Source organism: Mucor mucedo (assembly GCF_025094135.1).
Source record: "Mucor mucedo strain NRRL 3635 chromosome Unknown EV154scaffold_4, whole genome shotgun sequence".
NCBI classification, from domain to species: Eukaryota; Fungi; Mucoromycota; class Mucoromycetes; order Mucorales; family Mucoraceae; genus Mucor; species Mucor mucedo.
Window position 1 is genome coordinate 437,395 of NW_026252288.1, and position 6,000 is coordinate 443,394.

Below are 6,000 nucleotides of genomic sequence, written 5' to 3' on the forward strand. Positions count from 1 at the left end.
AGCTTAATTACAGCAACCACCATGTTGAAGGTTGAAATGAGTTGCCATGTTGAACTGCGCAGTAAAAAAAAAGAGAACAAAAAAGTGTATACAGGCACTCTTTGGGTGAAAGCAAATCATTTCTTCTCTGTTCTTTTTCTGTGTTGACAGTATACATTTCGATTTAACAGGATTTAATCAAACAAAGCACAATCCAAGTATGTCCTCAGCTAGTCTTCAAATATCTGCCTGAAAATACAATAAGTTGAGCGCGATCGGAAGGAATGGCAAATGTGTGGTCATAGATATGGAATGGATCTGTAACCGAGATATGGAATGAAATTTGTAACCGAGATTTTGGATTATTCTAAAGAAAATTAAGAATATTAACAGCTTGGTAGCAACACCAAGTTTGTCGAATAGCTGCTGATTATTCGAAACAAAAGCTATCAACTAGCAACATATTATACATGTGTTCATCACTGTTAAGGGGTATTCTGCTCGGGCATGTTGGTATTTGGCTGTGATGGCCAGGAACTATAAAATTTATTGGCAATTGTAATTGCCTTCAAGCTAAATTATAAATAAGATCATGTTTCTTTTTTTTTCCTGTGCATGACATGACCTTAAACGGGCTGTGTTTTGTTACTCTTTTGCTCAAAGTCAATGATATGAAAATGTGAATAATCGACAGTGGGCTATCCTATCCCCTTTAATATCGCCAACCACATTTTTTAATTTCTTCCAAACAAAAATGAGTTATTCAAAAACGAATGGTTAACGGCTTCTTTTTAATTGTTTTCTTTTTATCTATTTGCTTGTTGAAAACGATGATATTAATTTTTGACGAACACCAAGAATGGAAGTTCGATGGTGATTGTAGCAAGTATTGTTTTTTGTCTTCTTTTAATAGAAAGGGTGAGCTTGGTCTTTTCATCTTTGTCAGTATACAATTGTCATTGTATAATCATTACAATGCCACACTTTGGATATAATAATCGGAACTATCCGAAAGCACCTCTGTGGCGTATAAACAAAGCACAAATTAACATCGCTGCTAGCACTTTTATAGACAACACAGAAACGTAATAACAAAAAGGAAGAGATGGGCGCGTCCATAATTTGTGCATGAGCCGGTGTAAGGGGCTGATAACAAAAACAAAAATTATAAACACATACGCCTTTTAATTACAAGATCGCTCCTTTTTAATAAACACCCCTTTCCAAACAAAATAGTATATGTTATTAAATTATTGACGTAATTGACATAAAAAGAACAATGAAAACCCTGGGCGCATCCTTATTTATACATTACGCGTCTATACATCATAAAGTACAGGAAGCTTTAAAGATGTGAAAGCAAGTCTGTTTTAATTTTTATATTCTTCGTATTAATTATGAATGCAGTGTCGCATTGTATTATTGACATTTAAAAAAATAATAATCATGCAGGTTAGCCCTTACAATATGTGCAGCCATACATGACAGGGGCAATTTTGGGATGAATTTTAAGTCTGTGCAACGTTATAACGCCGGAACACTAAAAACTGCTTGGACAGTTTAAAGGCACTCCATTTATTTATCATCCCTGGTTTTGATGATTTAAATAAGCGTTTTTTTTTTTTTTTTGGACCACTCACTGATAGTTGATCAGTCTCTCCTGTTTGAAAAGACGTAGTTATTTTTATAGAAAGTCCCCCCCTCTTTTTAATTCAAAGGAAATGATAAATAATAATCAATGGTCATCGTCGTTTAATTTTTAGTCAAGACGTTTCGATTGCTGATATTGAATATAAAGAGGCACCTGGTCTGGTAGGTTAAAGATGAAAGTAAAAAAAATACTAAAAAAAAGTTAGGTAGCTCAGTTAATCTGCTGATACTTTTAACTTTGGCGCCTTAAGAGAAATAGATGGATGCCCAAAATAACAATGGTAGTCGTCGCAAGATAAATAAAGGTCATGAGATAAATGAGGTAATAAGATAAATGAGGTAGTAAGATAAATGAGGTAGTAAGATAAATGAGGTCGTAGGATAAATGAGTTAGTAAATCAATTATTCTAGCCATAGTCCTAAACTTACAGTATAATATTGTTGCTACAAGGTATGTAATTTTTTTGTTTTTTTTTTGTTCGCAAATTTAATATCATTGCTTATATCAATGCAACAGAATTCTTTAAAAATGATAACAAATTTCATTAGTAAATCATTGGAGCAGTGTATTGATCTACAAGGAAAAAAAGAAGATCATAACTAAATATAAAGCCCTTGTTAAAGTCCCAATAAAGATAAGGAGCAAAACATGAAAATATTTGGATAGATGATCAAGTGAAGCCTAGCTAGCTTTTCTTCAATAAATAAAAAAAGTAATCGGAATTTAGAGAACAGACAAGTTGAGGAGTTTTTTTTTTTTTCTGTGCCTGCAAAGCATCCCAATTCAGGTACCAGGGCCAAAGATCAAAGTAATTTGACAACCAGAGTTAAGACTGCTCGTAAACTTGTTAATACAGAAGATTGCCTTGACTTTACCAAGCACTATGGAAACGGAATATAGGTCATACTGCTTGTTATAATCATGACGCGTATCAGTTAAGGGTCATCTCTCGTAGGGTGGGTTCAGCTTCGACCTATTTCAATGTGTGCTATAATAAAATAAAATCCAGTCGGGGTACAAATTGCAAAGGATCTTTTTTCTTAATGACGAATTTTTCTTTTCCTTCTTTTAATTTAATAATCGTTTTGTTAATTAACTAGTACATGAGACGAAGTTTGGACGATCTAAAGGTAAAACTCAGAAAGAGTTGCCTTGGGAGACTAAAGGCTAGCGTGAGGACCAGATCGCAAATAGTTTTTAAGATTAAAGCAGTTCTAGAACTGGCAGGATAGAATCGCGAACATGAATTTGGGGCAATTGTTGCATGCAAGAAAGAAACAGACAAATACCAGTCTAATGAGCTGCCAGACTTGCTGTAGAATAATTTACAAAACAAAGTAGGGCATTTTTATACGAAGACAAAAAGAAGAAATTCGATTTTGTAACGAAGGGAAAACACAGAGCGCGACCTAAAGAGCCAAAGACTTGGAAATGAGGCACAACTCTAATTCATATGAAACTATGCAAGAGAATCATATACCGTCAAATTCATTTTCGATAGAATTAATGCTAAAGGAGGACAATAGAAAAGGGACACTGTTAAACGCTGTTATTATAGATATGCTCGATATAGTTTTGGGATTTAATGAGGTGGCAGAGGTGGTCTGGAAATTTGAAAAATGCGAAAGACTTAAGAAGGGAGATGCGACTAGTGTCATCATGGGGATAAACTGCAACAATCGACTTACATACAGTTGGGTGGAATTGGACTTTAGCATTATTACAGTATATAAAAGTAATCCCGGCCTTTGAAAGCTCTTATTTGAGGATGTGATGTAGGCCCAATTTTTAAAAGATGAGATCATCCGGTTAGTTCGATTTCGGGAACGAGTACCAAACAAGTGGTGAATAAGGATTTTATGTCTGCAAATATCTCCCGACCTCCTTACGTATTTCAAGGTGTTGAAAATATGCACAAGGGCACTCGAGATCACATTTATATTATCACTATACATACAGGAGTTTTGGGAAGTAAAAAAAAAAAAAAAAAAAAAAAAAAAAAAAAAAAAAAAAAAAAGTCTTGAAAGACAAGTTCGCTGCCTTTCCCTATAAAAAAAAAGAGACCCATTTCGCTTAAGCGCTCAAACTACAATTAGGTATCCTTTCATAAATTCACAACAACATATGCTACTATTCTTTTAATTTCAATTCTTCAATACACGTGAGTATGTCACGCGTTACTCTCTCCGTTTTTACATCTCATAAATTGACCAACTCGACTACCGGTCTCCCAGCAAGTCTTTCAAGACATTTTGATATTTTTCTTTGAGATAAAGTTTTCATAAACTTTATTTCTTTAGCAGTTAGCGAACTTTGTGGCACTGGCCTAATGACTTTAATTTCTACTGATTCCTCCATTGGTGTTATTGTTTCATCCTTATCCTCAAGTATGCTGTCGTCGTATTTTCTTTGAAAGTTAATCAATACATTAATTAGCATATTTGAAAGATTTGCTGTTTTCTGGCAGTTCATCTTTAAGGAAGTCTTTGATTTTTTAAAACTGGTTTTCAGAAGCAGAACATATTGTCGCCAAAGCATTCAACTGGCACTTGCTGGTACTAACATGATTTTCTGTTTCAGTTTTAGCGATTTTGTATAAGTCAATAATCGTCACATCATCGTAAAGATTCAAAGCCATGATGCTTCTTTGTCGAATTCTGGAGAAGTACTGTATTGCAACAATGAAATCCATGTGGGCAGAACTTTCGTTGCTTAAGGCAGGACAGTCTGACCACAACCATTTACAGTGTAGCCTCTGCTATTTACAGTCATCCCATTAACTGGGTGTCTAAACTCCGTGAACCCAACCTATGAGGTCACCATTCTATTTATCAAACACTAGCCGTAGCTCGTGATATTGCAAGAATTGCAACGTAGTTGAAATAGTGATTATCACAAGTATAAAATACGAAACAGAAAAAACGAACTTCATTAGTAAATAGAATAAAACTTGATATTTATACCAGGATCGCAGCCTTAACTAAAGAAATTCAAATATAATTGTAATATCCGATGTCTAAGAGACAATAATTTCAATCAAATATAAGATAATCCTTTATTAAATGCTTAATTTGCTCTTGTATATATATTATATGTTCATGTTTGTTAAGTCGGTGATTCGTATTTGTTGTATCGGTGATTCTTATATGTTCCGTATTTACATTAGAGTAGTTGCTATTATGGTGAGATAGTCTTGTGATACACCACCTTTATTAATGTTATGGAGAGAAAGTCATCGCAAAAGGGTGGACGCTTTTTATATCGAACCATCTGAGAGACTGGATCTGATTAAGAATAGGCAGTGGCTAATTTTTGTTTTCTGAAACAAGGCAATTAGAACTACATGGTATTAAACCAACCAAAATTTTGTCTTACTGATTGACCCGAATTACTAAGTGAAAATCTCTCAGTAGAAGCTGATACTTCAGTAACAGATTGAAGAGAGTCACAACAACTATTAATAATATGATTCCCAATGTATAATCAGTAACAAGATTATATAGTCAGTATGAGAGTACTATACGAATATTTTAGTTTAACCATCTTTGTGGTAAACGGGATTGGTTTACACAGAAAAATAAAAAGAATAAAAATAAAAACAGGGAATAAGTTAAATATCCAGTGTGGTTTTATTCCAGGTTAAAGGTTAAAAATAAACTAAAGGAAAACTATCTATCTAGAAATTTTCCTATTTATATGAATTGTTAGATGGTAATGATTTATAATTGTGATAAGCTGTTACTATGCTTATCACTATATTATGCTTGAGAAACTATATTCTGTGTATGTTACACAGAAAAACGGCTGTCTATCTTTTATTATTACAGCAGGTATATTTGGGTTTGAAGATACTTTGTGAGGTAACATAGAGTTTTATTTTTCTATTTTCTTATTATAGAAATTCTGTCCCTGTCTATGACTAATGGTAGAATGGTGATAAGGATATTTTACTGTTATATGCTTATCTGAAATGGTATTATGTATTTTATTGGTTGTATGCTTTGTTATGCAATTGTGTATATTTATTATTGGCTGTAGCCGTAATTATTTATGTAGTTTACGTAGTTATATATTATGTGTTTTACCACAATCTTGAAGGTCATTGGAGCAAATATGACACTCGCGTATAATTTATCGTCTTATTTTCAAGGTTTCCTCCCTATAGACTTTATTTACCGATTCGAAGGAACAACTTCAGGTTCGAAAGCAAAAACAACTGATGTTTCTATGTCCAGAAGCTATTCTATGTAAGAGAATACTTGTCAGAAAGGGACAGGTACCAAGAAAAATCGTAAAAGGCCATAGTCACGTGATTTGATTACGTAAGCATTGCACATTGTTAATTAGTACAAATAAAAATTACTAAAAAG